The following is a 23,631-nucleotide window of genomic DNA, read 5'->3' as shown; positions in this document are numbered from 1 at the left end:
ACTCATGTACATAAAATAATATGTGTGTATGTGTATATATATACATATATATACATGCATACATACACACACATATAAGTTTTAAGGACAAGGTCTTGCTAGTAGCCCAGGCTGACCTTGACCTTGGGACCCTCCCACCTCAACCTCAGAAGTGCTGAGATCACCAGGTGTTCCTCTGCGCCTGGCTGCTATTCATCACACACAGCTCCCTGTAGCTTTCAGCCTACTTTAGATTCACGTTATAATCCTTCCAGCTGAACATGTGAAGGATATCAGGCCCAGAGATGGGAACAGACTTGCCCAAGACCCCACAGTGAGTGACTGCACTCCAGTTCAGGTGATCTGGCTTCAGGGCCTGCCCATCAAACTCTCATCCTCCCCAGGTGACTTTCTGCTTGACTTGCAGATGATCTGAGTGCATTTGCACTTGGAACATCCAATAGACTCGTGGATTTGTAAATAAAACATTATTATAGCACTCCAGGAAGCAGAAACTCAACCTCAGATACTATAGACAGAAGGCAGTCTCACGAAGAGAGCAAACGCAGTGTAAAGAGGGCTGTGTGTTAAGTCCCAGCACAGCTACAGTCTCCCTGACTAGCTCACTTGCCCTTGACATGAGTCAGTCGCTCATTAGCAAGTGTCGAAGAAAAACACAAACCAACTGATTTTTTTTTAATGTTCCTGTTTAAACAATAAAGATTGAAAGGAGCATTACTGTTGAGTAATCAATTCAGCCCTCATGTCCACCCAGAACCATGTCTTCCGGAAATCTCTATAAGCATTATTGACTCCTGTTATCAACAGTTAGCATTGACTGACGTCAGCCGGATGTGGTGAAAAGGGTGTTGCTATGGATATCTTCCAAGAGAAGAGGCTCAAGTGATGGAGCCGAAGACAGCTTCGTGAAGCGTGAAGCATAGGGGGAAGGCTATATTCTAGGAAGAGCAAACAGCAGAGCCCTGCTGGCCCAGATGGCGCCGACGTATAGGTGATTAAAAGAAAACAGATGCATTTTCCTGCCACCTGCTAGAGACTGCTGGTAGACGCCTGTCATGTCCGCCATGTGGAAGCAACACCCTGTGTGGTGGCCAGCTTGCACAGCTGTGTCCGGCAGCTTTGCAGCACCACGAGTACAGGCACAGGTGCAGAGAGCTTGTGGTAGAGGGAGCAAAGCATCCTGGGTGGGAGCAGTAGCTTGGGGGTTGTGTGGGCAGAAGTGTGACAGGTTTGGGAGGGTAAGTGGGCAGGAGATGAAAGTGATAAAGTAGGTGGGGCCTCCTAACACCTCACTCTGGGCTTTCTGAGGCTTCAAAGCAGAGGTGCCATATTGCCTAGCCTTCCTTCGGTCTAGTGCTATGACACCTACATCCTGCCTCTTCCCCCTCCTACCACACAAGGTGGCCAGTATCTTGGGCAAGAAGACAGGCTTGTTTGTGGACCAGGATTCCTGGGATGATCCAGAGGCACAAGTATTTGGTCTGTCCTTCTGCTGGGCCCTGGGATGTGTCCCATGAATGGCTTCATTCTGGGTCTTCTCTCTGCCAATCAGTAGCCTCACTGTCCCTTCAGACCCGAGGTTCTGAGGCTACCTACATCACCAGCCTTCCGTGGATTCCCTACCATGTCAATTCCTGCCACCATTCTGTATCTCTCTTTCTCTTCCCCCCTCTCCTTTTCCTCACTGTCCTGCGCTCCCATGGTTTTCTTTCTGATATTATAGTCCAGGCAGGCCTTGAACTTATTGTGTAGACAAGGATAATTCTTTAACTTTTGACCCTCCTGCCACCAGCTCCTGAGTCGAGGGATTAAAGCTGTAGCAGAGCAGAGCCCACAGTCATGAGCCACATGAACTTAACCTTCCCAGTTGCTTAGCTCCAAGGTCCTGCTGGTAGCGTGATGCACCATGGTTTCGTATTTCCACAAAGAATGTTGACTTCCATGGACGCCAACTCAACTGCTATCCGGTCACTCAGTTTTCATTTCATTCTTGTTGAAAGAACAATTTTGGTCTTCTTACATGACAGTTTTCTATCGCTTGTGTCCATCTGATGAGTCCTAGAAAAGACAAACAGAGAAGCTGGGGCTGAAGCTCAGTTGGTAGCCATTCACCTTGCCTGCTCGGATCCCTGGGTTTGATCCCATCCCAGAAAATACTGGATGTGGTACCACTTACCTATAATCACAACACTTGGGAGGTGGAGGTAGGAGGATCAGGTAATCAAGGATATCTTCTGCAATGTCAGCCTGGGCTACATGAGATCCTTGGGGAGGGGGAATGGGGACAGGAGGACAGGGAAACAGTGGTGGTGGGGAGGGAGAGGGGAGAGAGAGAGAGAGAGAGAGAGAGGAGAAGGAAAGGGAAGGAGGGGGAGGGACAGAGAGAAAGTGGGGTGGGGGGGGGGAAGCAGGGAGAAAGACCAGAAATTCGCCAGCCTGATTAATTTTAAAACTCCTTCCTAGTTGCTCTCAGCTCAGTGATAGCCATATTTTCTTGATGGTACTGACAGGTGAAAAAAATTGGGCAAGTTAGCATCCTTAAGATTAGATACATACACTTGCCAAAACAAACACAAACCCAGGAGAAAATAACAGTCGTTATTTTTTTATTTATTGTTTTGCCAGCAAATTTACAAGCACATAAGACACACATAAGAAAAACAAAGCATACAAAATACTCTAAGCAAAATAAAGACTGGGGAGGAAAAGGACACATCCTTGGCCACGGTAATCACAGCAGATTCTGCCCCAGGCCCTGACTCCAGCCTGCCCAGGAAATGTGAGGTCCTGACCGTCTGGGGAAGAACTCCGACTTCAAGGTGAAAAGCCATGATGTGCTTTGAAAACAAAACCCAGTTTCAATCTCAACTCCAAACACATGAGGTTTTCTGTGGTGACACTGAGGAAAAACAGGGGCTGGTTGCAGGGCCCACTTTTCTGGAAGATCCTCCAGAAGCCTGGAGACCTGCCCCTCACACTGGGCTTACAGCTGCAATTCAACTGAGCTGGGAACTCCCATCCCACCTCCACACTAAACCCAAGACCTTAAATCTTTGATTCCAGGACCTTTGAGAAAACAAAGTGTCTCCCTGGTGGTGCACCTAACCTGCATCTTTCAAGCTTGAGGAACAATATAGGTTGAGTGTATGTACACGCACACACTCGCAACACAGAGTAGGAAGGAGTAGCCCTGGAAGTGTTCAGGGGCACTGGTCAGGATTGGTCAGCATCAGACACTGGAGGACACGCTTAGTTCTTGAAGATGTGATTCCAGGGAGGCTCTAAGGAGGTGAGCATCTAAAGGTGGTGGTGCCGGTGCATTACTAATCCCAGCCCTGGGGAAGCAGAGGCAGCAGGATCATGTTTCAAAAAACTGAAAGGATTTTGGGAAATGACCAACCATGGAAGTGCCTACCTTGCAAATGTTGGGTATGGTAGGCTGTGCTTGCAGTCCCAGCACTGGGGAGGCCGCAGGGCTTGTGAGCCAGTCAGTCTAGCCTAACAGGTGAGTTTCTGGTCAATGAGGGACCAGGATTCCAGAATATAATACTTCAGGTTGCCCTGGGACACACACACACCTGGACACACACACACACACACACACACACACACACAAATAAAAACTACAGGACAAAACCAGAGATGAACACTTTGTTAGGAGTCATGTTACCATGGCAGTTGGTCACCTGAGTCAGAGATCAAAGGGTGCTTTCTGAAGCCTGGCCATCCAGAGAGAAATGATAACCCCATCGGCTGCCCGCTGGAGCAGGGACCCACTGCCAGCTGTGCCAGCTGCCTCCTGCTGCCAGAGCACTGGGAAAGTGAGAGACCTGAGCTTGCTTTAGTACTAAGAGGCCGCTGTAGCCCTCAAACCAGGTTTCCTGACTGAGACTGTTTCCTCATCTGTAGAACGTGTGTAATGAGAAGAAGCCTCAGAAGGCTGTTGAAGAGCGTGAACAGACAGGTGGAAAATTATTAAAAACCAAACAAAGTCAAACCTAGTGGTGTTCGGAATGGCTCTGAGGGTGTTGGGCAAGCGCTTACCACCCGGCCACGCCCTTTGCCCCAGTACAGGCTCTGTGCCTGAAGCACAGCCATTGGCACAGCCTTCACATAGCCTTTTGAGAGGCCAGGGCTAGGTAGACATTAGACGTGGGGGACTGATGCTACATCTCTATCCCAAGCCAACATCCTCTGGAGGCCCCCTAAGCGCCACACTCTGTGAATCCGTTAAGGAAGCGGGTCGGCAGGCAGATGAAGGAGGTTTCCAACCTGGAAAGAGGGAAATGAGCTTGTTCAGCAGCCTGCTTTCAATGCCACATCAGCTTCCCAAGCTGATCCGTAAGGGAGACTTCCTCTAGTGGGTGACATCCAGATAGGGGCCTTTGCCACCTTGGGTGGCAGCCAGAAAGCCTAAATTAGCTATCCATTCAGCTCCGTCTCCCGTCTCCCCTGTCTTGCCCTTCCTCTGTACCTCCCCTTGTGCCTGCTCTGGGATGCTTAACTACCCCTGGAATGAACCAAAGCCTTCCCGTTCCTCCCCAGAAGCTCCCACCAAGAGAGGTCTCGACAGAAAGCAGTTAGCCACACCATCCCCTGGTGAACACCTTCCCGGTCTCCGTTTCATCAAGACTCCTTTCCCTGGTGCACAGGAGCCTGGAGCATCCTCTCACCTCCACCACGCCCTGCCTACCCGTCTTCATGCAGGGCCCCAGGCTGACCCCTCCCCCGCGGAATGCTGCACCTGCCGCCCGATGCTCTGCTGTGACTAATGTGATTTTCATGACTAGTAGCACACGCCGCCCTGCCTGAGCTTCAGGTTATGATGTAAGCACTCCATGTTTCCTCCCTGAACCAGCTTAGACCCCTATTCCTCTCTGGTCAGTTACACACACTCTACTGTGAAGTTCTGAGGGATCTGACTTCCTTCCAGAATCATAAAGCCCAGCACAGAGCCCCCCACCCCCCAGCAGAATCCCCTCCTGATCTCTTATTTGATATCTTTCTTCACCCATAAGTAGTATGACACACCAGAGTTTTAAATGTGCACTCAATAAATGCTATGTCGTGTGGTTTTATTATAGAGAACTGGCTTCACCGAGTTGGGGACTTTGGCAGTCCAACATCTCCCACAGGGTGGACACTGTTTTATGGAGTCCATGAATGAATGACAAACACGTATCTGCATCCCTTGGCTTCTCTGGTGTGTGTGTATATTTGGGCTAGTTGTAACTAGAATAGAAATTTATTGTTTACTTTTTTCTTTCTTTCTTTCTTTCTTTTTTTTTTTAATTTTCGAGACAGGGTTTCTCCGAAGCTTTGGTTCCTGTCCTGGAACTAGCTCTTGTAGACCAGGCTGGCCTCAAACTCACAGAGATCTGCCTGCCTCTGCCTCCCAAGTGCAGGATTAAAGGCGTGCACCACCACTGCCCGGCTATTATGTTTATTTATTTTTTAAAGATTTATTTATTATGTTTACAACATTCTGCCTCGATGTATGCCCGCACGCCAGAGGAGGGCACCAGATCTCAGTACAGATGGTTGTGATCCACCATGTGGTTGCTGGGAATTGAACTCAGGACCTCTGGAAGAGCAGCCAGTGCTCTTAACCTCTGAGCCATCTCTCCAGCCCCTATTATGTTTATTTTTGTATAGGTATGGGGATACTGTTTCACAGCTCCCCCAGAGGTCAGACAGCTTGTTGGGCGGGGGTGTCTGTTTTCTCCTTTCATAATGTGGATCCCGAATCTAACTCAGGTTCTCAGACGTGGAGGCAGGCGCTGTTACTCACTGAGCCACTCGCCAACAGCAGAATTTTATTTTAAATACTTATTTTTATTACTGTGTGTGCCATAGCACACGTGTGGAGGTCAGGGACAACTTTGTGGAGTCGGTCCTCTCCGTGGGCTTCGGGGATTGCAAGTGTCTTTACAAAATGAGATGTCTCTCCGGTCCCAGAAATGTATTTTAAACAGTTAACACACACTGTATAGACAGTGTAAACAGAGGATAAAAAGAATGCAGTGAGAGGCGAGCCTCCTTGCTCACACCTAGGGCTGGCTGCTTGCTGGGGCGCTGGTCTGGCCTGAAGGGCGGCAAGCCCGCCAGGCGTCGGAACGCAGGCCTGAGTGGCTACGCCCTGCCAGAGGCTGTGCGTGTAGGGACCGCCCGCGGGGTGGCAGGAGCTAGAGACGCGAGCTCGAGGCGGCGGGAGCCCCGCCCCCAGGGAGGAGGCGAAGGCGGGGCTGCGCAGGGAGGGGCGGGCGCTCTCGATTCCACTCCTCTTGCGCCGCGCCGCCCTACCGGAGCGTGGGGGGAGGGGGAAGCTGCGGGGAAGGGGCGTGGCCGAGGCCATGTGGGCAGGGCCTACCCAGGTCCCGGCCCCCCAGGGCTTCCCGGCAAGTGAGGAATCCTCGGCGCGAGGGCTGCGGTAGGGGGCGTGGTGAAACTGTAGGCCACAGGGGCGGGGCGTCATCACAAGTGGCCCCGCCCCTTGCGTCACGACCGCGGCCCCGCCCCTCGCGGCGCCTCCCTGGCGACCGGCGGGGAGCCGGAGTCTGCGCGGGCGCTGACTTGTGCACGGTAGGCGGCGGGGGCCTCGGCCAGCGCCGGGTCAGTGCTGCACGGCGCGGTGGGGACTGTGGGCGGCGCGGACAGGTCCGGCCGCCGCGGGGGGCGGGGGTCTCACGCGTGGCCTGGAGCCCCATCCGCGCGGCGCCGCGGGGAAGTTAACTTGCGGAGGTCGCGGCCCACGGTGGTTCTTAGAATGCAAATGCCTCCGCGCTCTGCCTAGTTTGCCGGCTTCCTGCTTCGCACGTGGGGAAACTGAGGCCTGGACTGTCACGTGCCTGGCCGCTGGGACTCGCAGTCAGGACAGCAGTAAACTCTCCCGCGGGGTTCCTTGCGCGCGCGTGTTGGGGAAGGGGCTTTCTGTTTTGACCCTCACTCCCACCCACCCCAGAGGTAATGCCCCTTTCTCCCTGTGTCCACTCTGTTCCTCAGCCCTCCCCCACCCGTTATTTCTTTCATCCCAGCAGTGTTGCCTGATGGTTAGGCCCAGCCTTCTACACTGGGGCAGATCGGGGCGGGAGGTTCCGGTTTAGGACTGGGGACGTGCCCCTTCATCCAGTTCGGCGATGCAGAACTGGGTTATCCTAAAGAAGCGGTTAAGTTATTCGTGGACTGCTGTACTCGTCTCTGCCCGAGCTTATCTATTTACCATATTCTTGTTTTAAAAAACAATACCGAAGTATTTCATAACAGCTTTCTAATCATACAACTCACCCCTTGGAAGTGAACTTTAGGTGGGTGTTAGGATACTTAGATCACTGTCCTCATTGTCTCCTTTTAGAACATGTTCACATCCCCCAAAGCAGCGCTCATTCACACTCCTAAACCTCCTTCCCCAGGCCCTGGCCACTCTCATCAACATCTACTGTCTGTGAACTTGTCTGTTCTGGATAGTTCTCTGTGTTTCCTCCTGGGGTCATAGGCTTTACCGGCATTTGTAGGAGTGTGGGTGTGTCTCCACCTTGGCACTTATCTTTTTTATGACTGAATAGTATTTTCTGGTGTGAATAGACCATATGTATATATTTTTTGTCCAATGACTTGTAGCTGGCCAGTGGGTTAATGCTCCTCTGGCTGTGATTAATACTGCTGCTGGGAGTGTTGTGCACATCTTTTTCTTGGTACATGAATGCGTTTTCAGTTCCATCTAATACTTAACCTAGGAGTGGGGTTCTTGGGCTAAAGGGTCCTTTTAAAGCTTAACATATTTAGGAGCTGCCAAACTCTCAAAGTGCTTTACCGTTTCACACGACTGCCTGTGGTACGTGATGGTTGTGATGTTTGTGACCAGGTCTTATGTAGCCCATGCTGACCTTGCACTCCTGACCCTCCAGTTCCCACCCTTCAGTACTGGAATTAGAGGCATGTGCAGCCTGCCTAGCTTCAGGGTTCCCACAGTCCTGAGTGTGTTTAGTCTCTTTCGAGGAAGTCAGGACACTCCTGGCTTCAATGAATTTGTTACTAGTGATTTCCTAGTTCCTGTAAAACAAGTATCTCATCAATGGACTGAAGGGTACCTGGCATGTCACTGGGGCAGTCCTGGGACCAGCGCATAAGGAGCATCTGCAGTACCTGGTGGTGTTGGGGCCTGGACCTATCCCCTCCTTCCTTCCCTTCCCTCCCTCCCTCCCTCTCTGTTCTGGGCAAGGAGAGGCAGCAGAAGGTGGTCAGTCAGGGCTTTTCCCATGGAAAGGGAGGTAAAGGTGTGTGTGTGTGTGTGTGTGTGTGTGTGTTACAGGGTTTCCTGTGACTCAGGCTGGCCTTCATTATGGAACTGAAGATGACCTTTAACTTCTAATCCTCCTGCCTCCACCTCCTAAATGCTAGCATTACAGACTTGCACCACTGTTACTCAGTGTTGGGGGTGGGCCCTAGGGCTTCAGGCATGCTAGGAGAGCACTCTGTCAACCAACTGCATTCCTTTTATAATTACTGTGGGTGGTGTGTGTCTATGCTCATTTGTGGGTCTGGAGAGGCCAGGGGTCGATGTGGAGTGTCTTTCTCTATTGCTCTTCATCTTGATTTTTGAGACAGGCCCTCACTAAATGCAGAACTTGCCATTTTTCTTAGACTGACTGGCCAGAGTGCGCCTGAGACCTGCGTGACTCACAGTGACCCCCCAGCTCTGGGATTGCAGGCACATGCTGCTGAGACCAGCTTCTTTTTTTTCTTTTTCTTTTTTTCCTTTCCTTTCCCTCCTTCTCTCCCTCCCCCCCCCTCTCTTTCTTTCTTTTTCTTTCTTTCATGAAACAAGGTCACACTGTATAGCCTTGGCTGGCCTGGAACTGCCTGCCTCCTAGCTGCTGGAATCAAATCTGTGCACCACTACACCCAGTCTGTTCCAGAAATGATGGACTTCCAGCCTCGGGTCCTCAGGCTAGCATAGCACGATCCCAGTGAGATGTTTGCAAAGCCCTGAGCCACATTCTTGAAGGGAGTCTGATTTCTGAAGGTCAGTCCAAGCTTCTCGTTGTCACCTGTTGCAGAGTTTAAAACATTACCCTGCAGGTCCTAGTCCCCAGGTCCAATCTGGTGCCACCTGGTTGTAGTTGGTGACAGAACTGGAAAAGCACAGCCCCAGGCACTAAATGTAGCTTCCTCACTCTCCCTGAGTTCCTTGGTGAAGAAAGCAGTCTAGGTAACGGGAAACCTCTAGGCCTTGTGTCGCTGTTGGAGGAATGGGTGTGCATCCTCAGAGCTTCATATGTGATACCTTAGACTCCAGGAGGCTGCCCGGGCATTGCCCATGTGACCCCGTGGGTGTGTTTGTAGCTAGAGTGTGGGTTGTATGGCTTCACAGTGACTTTTTGTGAGCTTAGGTATGACTTGGGTGGCTTTGATTTTTCCAGGTGACCTCACAGAAGCTCTCCTGAGCAGCAGTCTGTGCCTGCCTCCTGCCTCCTGTGCCCTGCTGTCTGTGAGGCGCTGTGCTCCATGGCCCATAACTGGCCCAGCTGCAGACATACCACAGAAGTCTGGGATACCTCTCTCTCACATCCTAGGCCGCTGGCTGAGGAGGAATTGTGGGCATGAGTCATTTGAAATAGCTGGAGGGCTGGGCCAAGCCCAGAAATTGCAGGGGAGGACCAGGGTGGACATGACTGCTGGGAAGATGGAACTGGTGGCCCAGCTGCCAAGTAGATTCTCACATTTACTAGGCTATTGACCCAGGCTGGCCTGTGGCAGAAGGCTGGCAAGGTCAGAGAGCTGGCACAGCCTGCATTTGTACCACCATTCCACTTGGAAGCAAAGCCTGGAGCTGTGGCTGCTCGCTGCCTCTTGGCTGAGTTTGCAGAGCAGAGTACGAGTGGCTGCCACCTCCTGGGGATAGGAAGGGGTAGTGACAGAAGCTGAGTGAGATGGGCTCTCGGAATCTCACTGCCCTTTGTGAGCCCCAGCCTCCCTACCAGAGTCAGTGATTCTGAACCTGGCTGACACTCACAGGGCCAGCTCTAGCCCTTCACTCAGTTCTCCCCACAGCAGAGGCACAGATGGCCACGGTGGCCGCTACAGGGTTAGTCACCCAGATGCCACTTAGAGAGACAGATTTGAGGCAAAGGCCCGTCCTTATAGTTTACCCTCCTCACCATCTCTTTTTCCTTTGCAAGGCCCAGCACATAAGCCCCTGGGCACAGCGGTTACAAGTATTAGCTACTCATGTGCACGTTTGCTGTCTGTGTCTCACTTCCTCTGAGCAGCAGGTGGACACAGGACTCTCTTAAGTCCCAGCTCCCTCCAGACGGCTGACTTTGGGCAAGGCGCTTCCCCACTCTGAGCCTGTTCTTCCTGCTAAGGGAGGGGTTTACTGCGTGTGGTTTTTGTTTAGCTCCTTGGCGGTGATGTGGCTTTTCTAGGTTGGTCAGTTGGCTTTGTAGTTATGGGAATTGAACCTAGGGTCCTCTGCATGCTAGGCAGGCTCTGTCCCATTGAACTACAGCCCCAATCTACTTCTCATATTTTTTTTCATTTTGAAATAAGACCTCACTAAGTTGCCTAGGCTGGCCTAGAACTCTCTCTGTAGCCTAGGCTGGTTTGAACTTTGAATCTTCCTGCTTCAGCCTCCCAGGAGTTAGGATGACAGGCCTGTGCCACTGGGCCCTGGCTGCTTTTCTGGTTTTACTTGAACTGACTTTCAGATATTTGTAGGGAAAAATTACAGTTCTAAACTGAGCAGCCTGAGGCTCCTTCAATTGTCCTGGACTGTCCTGATCTCTATAGTCCCCACCTGTCCCCAATGTTACACACTCAGGACCCAAGAACTTTGAACTGGTGTCTGAGAGCTTCAAGGCTTTGTGGATGGCCAGGGCCTTCCTTGTGTCTTAAAGCCATTCCCATTGCTTAACATCTTTGAAGACTACTTTTCCTTGATGTGTCCCCCCTCACACTCCTCAAGTCACAGAGCATCTCCTTGGTGGGTTCAGGTCTGCCCTAAGCATTTCAGCAGAGGTGCGTCCGGTTCTGGGTTCTGTGAGCAGGGACATTGCCCCCTTCCCATCTCTGTCCTCAGTAGCTACACCTCTTATTTCCCAAACACTAAGGCTGGCCTGTAGTCAGTTTTCAGAGGCCACACAAGCTTGATTATTGTCAGAGGCAGCCAGCACACATAGGACCTGTTTCGCCCAGAGAGAGACCCCCTGTACCATTATGCATAGTCACCTCTGCTGGACCAGAAGACACTGCACACTCAGTAGCAGGAGGGCAAATTGCACTCTCCCTAGGAAGAAGCTGCTACCAGATCCAGAGGCAGTGAGGACCCCTTGCTCCTGGGATCTGGGGAGTTGGGTGCTTAACATCTTCTCCATGCTGGCTTCTAAAGAGCACATTTAAAGAGTGAAGGTCTGGACTCAAGAGTCTGTGGGTCCTGCCCTACCCCTTGTTCTGGACTTATGCTCACCGACTACCTTTTATCTGTGGCTGCCATATCACGTAGAGTACAGTTCCCCCCATATTTCCAGTTACTCTGTCTGCAGTGGTTTGAAAATATTAAATGGAAGTCTCTAGGGAAAAGCAGCATGTACGTTTAGACAGTAGGTCCTTCTAAGCAGGGCCTATGGTTTAAGAACCTGCCCTGATGACTAGGACTTGATTCATTTCTCATCTTGGGTATCCACAGTGTATATGCTATCTGCCCACTCGTCACTTCCTAATTATCTGTTATGACATCAGCTGCCAATCTTCCAGAATACTTAAGTAGCCTGGTTTTACTCAGTAATTTCCCCAAAGCACAAACTTTCATCATGGCATTTATTAAATTTTATTGTAATTCTTGCTAATCTCCTATTGGGTCTGTTTTATTAATTGAACCTTGTCATGGATGTGTGTATAGGAAAAGTGCAGTATGTATGGGGAACTGTCCCTGATTAGCTCTGCTGGACGCATATGACATCTGAGGCTGGTGTAGTCTGGAGAGTGGCCGCGAGACCTCTGAGCTGCAGCATCCTGTGGAGAGTCTGCCCGAGATTGTAGTTTGTCCGTCTGTGCTTAGCTCTACATGTTGAGTCTCCTCAGCTTGGCTCCATGATGGGTAGTGCTGTGAGCTCTGGTTTTTTTTTTTTTTTTAAATTTTTATGGGACACTGGCTAGAGTCCCTGCGGAAGAGCCTGAGTCGAGTTGAAGTAGGTTGTGGGGTTTGCGAGGTGGCTTGGGTGGGCAGCCTGTCACGCGGTCACAGGGCCCAGAGCCATTTCAAGTTGCTTTCTGACTATCTGAGGCAGGTAGGGGCCTTTATTCTCCTCCCATACACTTCACAAATGTGTGCAGACCACAGTGGGAGTTAGGGACCGTGATAGGTCCTGAAAGGACGTGGGGCTGAGAAAGGCAGTACAGTGGGGACACTGCAAGGCTACCCCCAAAGCCACCAAGGAGCCATGCTCGTTGAGGGTGTGGTACAGAGATGGGGTAGTCAAGGAGCATCCTGGAGGGGGAGAACCACACCAGTGAGAGCTGGCAGGCAGGAGACCTGTTTGCTAGAGCTCAGGGTGTGAACTGCTGCGTTTGTGGGGTGTCAGCTGGTGGCACACGTGGGGGGGGGGGCTTTAAAATTGGAGGTAGTTTAAGTCACAGGCAAGCCTCCCATACCAGGCTGGATTGTGCCCTATCTCAGAGTATCAGGAAGTGGAGGAAGGACGAAGAAAATATTTTTAGAAGACTTGAATCATTTAATAAGAAAATATCCAAGAGTAGAGGGTTCTGGGTATAGCCAGATAACCCTCCTTGGCTTTGGGGACCGTGACAGGCACGGGGGCTCTTTGCCCTGGGAAGTTCTGCCGGCCACAGCTCCTTCCCTCCAGTCCCCTGGCTCTGCTAGATAACCTGTGGGCACTGGACCTTGGAAGCCTCAGGCTGCCTCCCCAGTGCCTTCTTTCTGAGAATGACTGTCCCTGTCTTTGTTTGTCTCTTGCCATCTCTGTTATCCTCTTGCTATCTTGTCACCATCTGTTTCTCTGCCCCTGCCACAGAAGGATGTTGGGTGTCTTCCTGTGTGGTTCTCCATCTTAGTTTTTGAGAAAGTGTTACTCATTCAATCTGGCGCCCACCATTTCCACTAGACCGGAAGGCCAGCAGTCCCTGGCATATGTTTGTCATCATGCCCTACCCTCAAAACTAAGATTGCGGGTCACACTCCTGCCTCCACTTTTATGTAGGTGTTGGGGATTTGAACTCAGGTCCTCATACTTGCACATACAAGCGCTTTACCCACGGAGCCATCTCCCTGCCCACTCCCCGTCTTTCCCTGTGCCTGTGGCCTCTGGTCTCTCCTGGTCTCTATCTTCCTCATCTGCCTGTCTCAGGCTCCCCTGCCTCTGCTCCCTGGTCTCATATCTGCCCCACTGTGTTGCCCCTTGTTCTGTCTTCTGTATCTCCCATCCCTGTCTCCAGTCCAGTCTCTGACTTCTGCACCCTGCCCCCTTCTGCACACACACAGGCACAGCCCTTCCTCTCTCCCACTTCCTTTGACTTGGGGTGACATCCTGCCATCAGTTCCATTCAGACCTTTCTCTTGGAGCAGTGGGGAATGTTGATGTGGCTGTTCCCCTGGCCTCCCCTCCTTCCTGCCCCAGGGCTGTGGGAGGAAGAGGAAGCCCTGGTTAGCCTCATTAGGGTGTGCCTGTGGGACCGGAGGCTCCAATACTCAGTGTGTTGATTACTAATCCTCGGGACTCCTGACAGTCTCACACAGTAAGTGTGATTTAACTCTGTTCACGAACATAGTAGGCCCACAGTGCCTTTTGCCTTTTTTTTGGAGGGGAGGTGAGATGGGGGCAGGGTTTCTCTATTTGGTCCCTGCTGTCCTGGCACTTGCTATGTAGATCAGACAGGCCTTAACTCAACAGAAATCCACCTGCCTATGTCTCTGTCTCAAGTACTGGGATTTAAAGGCGTGTGCTACCATACCCAACATGTATTTGTTGGTGAAGAGTTTGGAGTTTAGGGAGAAAAAAAGTGTTAAAAACTGGGGTCTTTCCCTCAGAAGATAACTGAGATCTGAAGGTGAACAACTTAGTGTTGGAGTGAAGAATAGGGGATGGGCATGGAAAGCCAACTGAGTCTGGAGGCTATTCAGCTGATGGGTGGGAGGCCTGCCAGGCTGTCCTGGAAAAGCCCTCCTAGGAGGGAGGGGAAGACCTTCAGGCCCTACTGGGTGTTGTTCTTTTTTAAAAAATGCTGCAAGAGCTCCCAGGGCCCGCTGTCTGCCGCCACATGGCCCGCCACCACCACTCAGGCCACCGCTCTGGGACCGGCAGCCATTTCTGCCTGGGACTGGCTGCTCCCAGAGCCCGCTGCCTGCCACCACATGGCCCGCTACCACCATTTGGGACCTACAGCATTTCTGCTGCCTACTGCCGAGGGGATCTTGCAGCATTTTTTAAAAAAGAACAACACTGGGGATGCCACCCACTAAGTCCCTGTGGGAACCTTGGGACTTAGTAAGGGTGCTGGGGTGAGCAGATGCACCGCACTGTCTCCCTATGGTGGAAGCTCTGCTTCCCTGTGGTGGAGCTGGCTGTCTGCTGTGTCTACTGAACACAGTAGAGTCACCTCCCAGGGTCTTCATCCCTAGTGTCCCAGCCAGCGAGCGCTGCACTGGTGCTGGTGGGGCTTAGGTGGAGGGGGCACTGGAGTGCACATGAAGACCCCACTCCTCCAACCCTTTCCTGCTAAAACCTCAGATAGGTACTTTTTCTCACAGGCTGTGACTTCTCTGTGAAATGCACATGTGGTGTGCTGGAAGCGCCTGTGGGGCCCAGCTGGGCTTCACTGCCCCACTGCACCCTCAGACCCAGGAACACCGAGTAATCCTTTGAACCTTGGGAGCCTTGCAAGGTCTCGGCTGCCTCTCATTTCCTGTCTCCTTTCTTGACTTCCCAGACAGTTCATGTTCATTCCCATGTTGCAGCTCTCTCTCCATTCTCTCTGTTGTCTGTCCTTCTCTGACCCTTGAGCTCCCACACATCTGCCGACACCATGAAGGATGCTGGGGACGTTATCCTTAAGTGGTATCTTGGTATGTTCTCAGCAGATTTCAGAGAAGACCCTCGGCCCCTGCTGGGAGAGTGAGCTCTTAGGCTAGGTCTAGTCCCCATCTCCAATTCAAGTTTTGAAGTTTGGTGTGGTGTGGCCTTTGGTCATTTGATTGTTTTAATCGTCCCTACATCTTCATTGTGAAAGGTTGCCATGACAACACCTGATGGCTGGCTGCAGTTTGAGGGCAGTCTGTGATGGCAGGCTGTCCTAGTGCAGCAGTGTGAACAGCCGGTCACATTGCCCGGGATGTGAAGGCTGGCACCCAGATCTCTTCCTGCTTTTTACTCCTCTAGGACCCCAGTCCATGGCATGGTACTGCCCATGTGCAGGTGGTCTTAACTGCTCTGTTAACCCAACCCATAAATGCCCTCACAACAGTGCCTAGGGATCTGTCTCCTGTGTGGTTCTCAGTTTTGTCAGGTTGGCAGTATTAGCCATCACGGAAGAATACTGGCACTACTGGCCTCCATGGGCTTTGTGAGGCGCCTCGGGCACCAGACATCCACCAGTGAGCAGGGCAGACCTGTTCTCTCCCCTTGGAGAGCTAATGTGATTGGTGATTTGGGGAAAGGGTGGGCACCAGGAGTCCTGGGAAGGAGGCAGTCCGAGGAAACAGGCCCGGGTGGCTCCAGTTGGCTGCCTCGAGAGCAGACAGCTGGAGGGTGGCATAGGAAACTAGTGTCGTGTGCCAAAGTCAGCATGCACACTGGTGTTTGCTGAGCCTCTGGTATATGACCAGTCTTGTGCTGAGGTTTTTCTGCGAGCCCATGCCCCTCTACTGCCCCAGCTGCAGGCCAGGGAAGGGGGGGTACAAGGTGTTAGGCCACTTGTCTGGGAAGACAGAGGCATGGGATTCAAACCCAGGCTCTCATTCTGCGTGGGTGTGAGCTCAGGCCATAGCACTGCCCTCCTGTGCAGCCACAGGGTCCAGGACTCACAGGAGGGACAGCTGCATGCCTGGCGTACGTCATCAGGAAGCCCCTGGGGGGGAGGTGGCAGGTCACTGTCCCAGGTGTAGCATGTGTGTGGTGATAATGCACATTCCAGAGCGTGGGACACCCTGTTCCTGTCTCAGTTGTCTTCTGGTTTTGCTCTCTGGGCTCTGAGTCTCCACCTTCCTTTCTGGACAAGGAGCATCCAGGAGAAGGGCTGTGGGGGTCTCGGTGGGTGTGACCCTAGCCAACTCTAAAGTCCTCTGGCCTACAGGTTCTGACCATGGGCACCTTGGACAGTAATCTCACCTTTTCTGGGTGGTTCATGTCTTTGGAACTTCTCAAGGACCCACAGGTGGCCTGGTAGAGGGAGAATTTAAGAGGCCCTCTGACTTGTCTGCCTTTTGTTGTCTAGGAGCCAGGGGAGGAGGAGGAAGAAGAGGAGGAGGAGGGAGTTAACAGTCTATCTGAGTGGGAGCTGGGAGGATAGATGCCATCTCAAAACTGAGTCTGGTGTGTGTGTGTGTGTGTGTGTGTGTGTGTGTGTGTGTGTGTGTGTGTGTGTTGTGGCCCAGGTTAGCCTCAGATTTGCTATGTAGCCCAGGTTGGTCTTGAACTCCCAAACCTCCTGCCTCAGCCTCCCTGTACTGGGATTTTAGGTATGGCATCAGCATGCTGAGCCCAGCCTATCTAATAATACTTATAACCTCCCCCTGAGCTCTGCTCCCACCCTGTAATGACATGTCCCAGGTCCCCACAAGATCAAAGCCCAGTGCCTTCAGACTGAACCACAGAAGAGGTGGAACCCATCCCAGCAAATGTGTCACCCTCTGCTTTTGTTCCTGTGGACAGAGGCCACTGTGCCTCCACAACAGTGAAGCACTGGGCTATGATGTTTGATGGAGGAAGGTCTATGACCTTCCTCCATCAGATGTTAATGAAGCCACCCCTCCAGGGGAGCAAAAAAGGGGAAGTTGACCGGGAACATTCTAGATCAGATCTGCCAAGTAAGCCTGGACCTCCCTGATCATATACTTCAGAGTGCCCGGCCTAGGCCTATGTAGAACACACGAGCACCTACCTAAGGCAAAGGGGAATGGGAAGTTGTTACCAGCCCTCACTTGCAGGCTACACATAGGACAGGAAATAGATTTGCTTCTTCATGTGAACGCCTGTTTGTCTAAAACGTACGGTGGGTCTTAAGGTGAGTGGAGTGGTGCCCAGGTCTGTACGTGTCTGTCTCTGCCAGGCTGTGGTTGGAGGCACTGTATTGGCTCCAGGAAAAGGGGTACAGCTGGATCCGGGCGCTCTGCTGCGCTCTTCTCCTACTCTGTCTCTTGGGGATGTCTCGCCGTGGTTCTCTCTTGGGCAGCCCTTTCCCCAGTCATAGCTCTTGGAACGTGCTGCCAGCTTAGCTGTCTCAGCCAGAACAGTGCCAAGTCCCTAGAAGTTCCTGAAAGCCCCCGAATTGTATCCACCCACAGTGAAACTGCTGGGCTGTGCCGCCGCAGCTGCTGCCCAGGTTCTGTGGGGTGCTGGGGCGACTGATGTCCTGTGGTGTGGGCAAGGTGGCTTTCAGCTGTCCTGTTCACAGATGAGTGAGTCCAGAGACAGTGAGGCCTCTTTTTTTCATGAGTCTCTCCTTGTCTAACTCCCTGCTGGTTGGTAGAGTGGCCTCTGGTATGTGGATGTACCTCTGAGGGTTTGTTGAGTTCCGTATCAGCTGTGGAGAGAGAGGGAGGGGGCAGAAACCTTGTCCAACCCCTCAGCCCACAAGAGCCATGTGGGGAACAGCAGGACCGAGAGCAGTTGTCTCTTTGACAGTGACAGAGACAGAGGGTAGGTGAGCGGCTGGACTCCTGAGGGTGAAGGAAGCTCAGGTGTGATAGCGGGGATGTCACCTAGACAGTTGGGACTTGGCAGGGATATAGACCAACTCCAGATGGTCTAGCAAACGCTGACACAGTGAAAGTGCCACAAGTGATCTGGATCCAGAGCCTGACCCCAAGGCTGCACACTGCTACCTTGTTGCTCTAGCTGCTGGCCACTGCCTCGAGGAGGCCCTGTCTAGCCCTGTGCCCTTCATAGCTTCATCCTCTAGAGCAGGGGTTCTCAACCCCGGGCTCAAACGACCCTTTCTCAGGGGTGACATATCAGATACTTATATTATGAGTCATAACAGCAAAATTACAGTTATGAAGTAGCAACAAAGATAATTTTGTGGTTGGGGGGGTCACCCCAATGCGAGAAAATGTATTAAAGGGTCCCAGCATTAGGAATGTTGAGAACCACTGGTCTAAAAGATCTTGTGGGAATTTCCTGCCTATTTCCATTGACCTGGGCCGGTCATGTGTCCATCCTGAGCCACCTCTCTGGACTAGAGATGGAGAACTGTGACTGGACAAGCCTGTGTCATGTGCATTCACCTGGGGCATGCTGGGGGAGGAGAGCGCACGGCTGGAGGGCCAGTCTCCATAATGATGGGACTGAGGCAGGAGGCTCACCCTTGTGGGGTGGCGCCTCATACCGCCCACATAGTGGAGGAAATGGGGGATCTAAGGGGAAGGGTGGGTACACAAGAAGTAGGAACCTGGGTTGAGCTCACAGAGCGGGTGGTGTGCATGGATTCCAACTAGCTCCCACATGGCAGCTGGGACAGGAATGGAGCTTGGAGTCTAGGCACTTGGGGGAATTGGTCCTAATGTAGGGACTTGGGTATTTTCTGGTTTTGGAGGATTTCGGGGCTGGAACAAGATGAGGAGTGAGACCTTGCTTGGTAACTGTTTGTTGAGGAAGGATCAGAGTCTCAGGCGGGGAACATGGAATTCTGTATGCCAACTCTGTGAGGGGAGGAGGCAGCGAGTGCTGGGGGACTCTCTCGGGTTGGGCTCTGCAGTGGGGGTTGGTGACAGCAGGTTCAGAGGGAGGAGGGTGGTCAGAAAAGCCCTAGAGATGTGGGTGAGATGGCTCAGTGGGTAAAGGGGCTTGCTGCCAGTCCTGACAACCCACTTGGTGAAGGGAAAGAACCCACTCTTGCAAATTGTCCTCCAGGCTTTACACGCATACTGTGGCACACATAACATATATGTACATATCCACAGACACACAAACATATAAATAAAAATTAAAGAGCACCTCAGAAAAGGTTACAGTGAGAAGGGATGGAAGATGAACCAGGTGAAGGCTTGAAGACTTGTAGGTCATGGGCCTAGGCCCTGATGAGTTGATTGTGAGTGTGTACGTGTACGTGTGTGAGTGTGTGTGTAATATCAAGGGGCCAAGCAGCTAGAGGGGAGTGAGCCAAGTGAGGCCTATAAGGGGCCTGAGCAGGGGCAGAAGTTATGGTGGGGGAGCACATGCAAGCACAGGCCAGATGTTGACATCAGGTGTCCTCCTCAGCCACTGACCCCTTATTTCTGAAGAAGCTCACAGCAAGCCTGGCTGGCAGCCAGAGAGCCTGGAGATCTTCTGTATTCCCTCTCAACCCCAGGGTCACACACACACACACACCACCACCACCACCACCATGCCCAGCCTTTTTGTGGGTGTGATCTGAACTCGGGTCCTCATAATTGTGCAATGAGCACTCCCAGTTGTCGGCCTGGTTTCCTTCCCTTTCTTTTTCCTCTCTTCTGTTTTGTTTGACTGCTTCTCATTTGGTAGCCCTGGTGGCTCCTGGGAAACCAGCTGAGCAGACAGTGTAGCATCAGAGGCTAGCAAGGGCTCCTGAAGTAGATTGGGACAGAGTGGGTGGAAAGAAGTGGGTCCCAATATGCCAGCACCCCACATTGTAGGTGGTAGCAATAGCAGATTTGGGGCTGTGTCGATCCTGACGTGGCTTGGTGACCCAGTAGCTTAGGTGGTAGGAGGAGAGCACCCCGGAAGATGTAGGTAGAACCTGTGCAAGGACTGGCTTCATACCCTAGCGGAGCCTGTGGAGAGGGGGCAGCCCAGCAAAGGACACTCTGGCCCCAGACATTGGAGATTAATGTCACCAGGAAAGACCCTGTGAGCTTGTTCCTGCAGCTCCTCTGCGGCTTGCCCACAGGCCATTAGCCCATGGCTGATTTATGGGGTGTGAGTCTGGGGTCAGTGCCAGGTGACACATAGGTGGCATGACCAGAAGCCTCAGCATGTGTTACCACAGAGTATGGATGAGAGAGTGAACGAGAGCTTCTGTGCTCCTCCGGAACAGCCAACTGGGGGTACCTTCCATTTTTGACTTTCTTGTGTTGTCTTTCCATTCTGTAAAGTCCACTGTCATGGGTTGGTCTAGTCATGTGACCAACCTCCTGGCATCTTCCTCCTGGCCAGTCAGGCGTGTTTATTGATCTGTGATCGATTGTTTGTCCTTCCCATTGGTGACAGGCACCCAGGTTGTTCCCAGCACAGCACTTTGGGGACTGACTTGATGTAATTCTGATAGTGTGTCCTTGGCCAGGGACATTCTGGATGACAGAGAAGCATCACCTTCAGTCCGTGGGTCTGTAGTACTGCAGATTTCCCACAGGCCATTGGCCCACAGCCGGTTTATGAGGTGTGACTCTGGGGTCAGTGCCGGGTGGCATGAGCTGGAAACTGTCTGTGCCTTGTCCTTGCCAGCACTGCTCTTGTCATCATCTTCAGGCAGAAAGATCCCACGATGCCCTTAACCCATTTCCCTGGTAGGAAACACAGAGTCCTGGTTCTTGTGCCTGGCTGATGGGTTTGGTAACGCTTTTCTCTTTAACCTGTTGGTCTGCCAGGTTGCCTCTCTCTCTGCCTGCCAATTTCTCTGAGCTCTCTCTATATCCTGGACGCACATCACTTGTGGGAGGCGTCACAAATCTCTCCTTTCCTGTGGGGCATTGTTTGGTCAGTAAGAGGTGGAAATGGGACTTTTGAGCCTCAGAGTCATTGATATACCAGGCCTAGAGATGCAAGCTTGTATCCCCAGGGCTCCAGAGACTGAGGCAGGAGGATTGCGGGACCTGAAGGGGTGCTTAGCCGCAAGTGCGTCCACCACAGGAGTCACACGACCTGTGACTGCACTGGGGCTCGTAGATGTCAGTGCAGGCACCACATCACTCCTGGAGAGCTGGATGCATGTGCAGCCTTTGAGGCATCAGCTGCCCCTTTCCAACTGTAAGTCTTAATCCAAGTGTGGACCGGTGTTTGCCCTGGAGACAGTCTCATGGTTGAGATGTGCATGAGGCACAATGTGGTCCCTGGATTCAAAGATTCTTGTACTTAAGTTGGAAAAGATGACTACGTAGCCAGCCATGGTGCAGTGTACCTGTAAACCCAGCCCTGAGCAGGCCGAGGAAGCAGGCTTGCTCTGAGCCCAGCTTGTCCTCAGTCCCGCATGACTGGACATGAGCAGGCCCAGGGCAGCCTGGCCATTGGCACCCAGACGCCCTGCCCACAGGCTGTCTCCCCCTTCAGGAATGTTCTGTTATTTCCTGGGTTCCATATTTTTTGTTCCTAGAAACTTTGAAAGCCTGAGTGACCAGGCCAGTGGGCAGCCTAGGGGTCCTGCTGGGGCTGGATCCAGAAGCCAAAGCTAGCAGGGGCCTTGGAGGTAACGGATGCCCGGTTGTGTGTCCAAACGCCTCCTTCGATCTAAATCACCACATCTGGCAAATGGGGGAAGTCACCAGCTTGGTGAAGATGGCAGAGCTTGGCAGCCCAAGGTTGGTGCTGACAGAACCAAGGGGTGTGGTGGGAGGGTTGGGGTGCTTCCATCTTCTGTGCAGCAGGGAGCGAGCCAGCTGCAGCTTCATGTCTTTCTGAGTCCCTCTAGGTCCCTCAGTGTGGAGTCAGCAGGGTGTCTGGTGTGCAGATGTGTGGGGCTGTTGAGGAACGGACTCAGAACCTTTGGGTGGGACTCCTACACTCCTGGTGTCCCATCCTCTGCTGTCCAGCAACTGCCTGGGGCAACTGTGACATGGGATACATGGACAGGGTCCTTCTAATGGGTGAGTTGTGCATCAAAGACAGAGGAGCCTAAATGTCTGCCAGGATGGCCTTCTCTAAGTGAGTGGTGGGTTCCTGCAAGGCTGTGTGCATGGGCAGTTCACCAGTGTGGCTCTGGGCTGGAGCGGAGCCTGGCATGCAGCAGGTGTTTGCAGTGTGAACCAGACCCATGGGATTGACACAGTGCAGAAAGACCTTGTGTTTCTCTTGCCTGTAGATAACCTGAGGCCTGAGCCTCTCCAGACACAGTTTGGTTCCAAATGATTCCTTGGGGTTGGGGCTCACTGGCAAAGGATATTTGATAGATAGCGCCACCACCTCCTCCCCTCCCGATCCCTGGTTGTGACAACCAGACCTGTCCTCAGACATTGTCACCTGTCTAAAGAGGCAAAATCACACCTTGGGGTGTGATGACAGTGAGTGACCAGGTGATAGGAAGTTGGTGGCTTCCAGATCTTGCCCTGTGTTAGTCATCAGACTGAGCCCCTAATGCAAGCAGCCTAGCCTCAGTATGTAGATGGGAAACGGAGATTGCTCTGTTAACTTCCCTCCTCCCATGGCTGGACCTTGACAGAGCAGAGCTACATGTGATCCTAGCCTGTCCAGAGGCTTTTCCTGTGCCCTGAGTCCCCAGGCCTCATGAACCACAACCTTCAGTTCTTGTAATACCGCATGAGCTTGTGGGAAAGGAGCAAGCAGAGAGTACTGAGGATAGGTATGAGCGGCCTACATGAATGAGCCCCATGGGCAAGCAAGGGTGGGCAGGCTGTGCAGCTTCTAGCTATTATATCCCTTCTGCTAAGTCTCATGCAGCCTCCCCCACTCAGCTCAGGGTCACAGGGAAGAAGGAGCACAGGGCTCTGGCCAGCCCTCAGTGGAGTGCTGAGTGACCCAGGCTCCAGCATGGGGGTGTGTTGTCTTCCTTCACTTCCTAGCCTCTGGTCCGAGGACTCCACTATACAGACATGGGGCGACCCCTCTACTTTTTAAATGTGGTCCATAGCCTGGGGTGGGGCTCAGTGATGAACATTTTCTCAGCATGCACGGGGCCCTCGGTTCATCCCCAGCTCTGCAGAATAGTAACAAATGTTAGGGGGGGTATCAGTTCAGGTACCAGATTATAGTAGGTCCTGTCCCTGCAACTTGGCATAGCCCAGGTGCAGGAAACAGTTCAGCCTCCTTTTAGAGGTCTCATGGGGAAACTGAGTCCCAGAGCAGAAAGTGACCTGGCACATGAGCACTGCAGTGGGATTTGTGTCCAGGCTGCAGGACATTGCTCTGCCCGCTCCCAAGCTGTCCTCAGGACACCACAAGGGAAACCTGTGTGTTCTGGAAGTGGCGTCCTACTTGGCCTGTGCCCTCAAATCCCACCTGGAGTGAAGTTGTAGGCAGCACGGTCTCTGAGCCCAGCCCAGGTTGGGCCTTGCTTTAATCTTGACTCTAGCTAAGGGGTTCAACCTCTCATAGCCTCCTGGGCCTCATCTGCAATTGGGTGTCTAGTGCTGTCCTCATGGAGCTTGAGAGAACTCACTGTGTACATAGACCAGACTGGCTGGAATTCAGACCTGCCATGTAGGTCCTACACTGTAACGTCAACACTTGAGAAACTGAGGCAGGAGGATTGCTGTAATTTGGCACCAGATTGGGC

The 23,631-nt window shown here is 52.4% G+C and overlaps 1 protein-coding gene across 1 annotated transcript in view; it reads left to right on the top strand.

Moving 5' to 3' along the window:
- Nucleotides 1-6,456: 6,456 nt before the first annotated feature.
- Tpst2 (tyrosylprotein sulfotransferase 2) overlaps nt 6,457-23,631 on the top strand; it is a 35,095-nt gene continuing 17,920 nt past the window's right edge. The window contains exon 1 of the mRNA XM_050121113.1: nt 6,457-6,582. The gene's annotated coding sequence lies outside the window, so the exon portion shown is untranslated. The remainder of the gene's footprint in view (nt 6,583-23,631) is intronic.

The sequence above is a fragment of the Alexandromys fortis genome, unplaced genomic scaffold (assembly GCF_014885135.2).
Source record: "Alexandromys fortis isolate MF-2015 unplaced genomic scaffold, M_Fortis_MF-2015_v1.1 scaffold_197, whole genome shotgun sequence".
NCBI lineage: Eukaryota > Metazoa > Chordata > Mammalia > Rodentia > Cricetidae > Alexandromys > Alexandromys fortis.
This window is presented reverse-complemented; position numbering and strand designations above follow the sequence as displayed.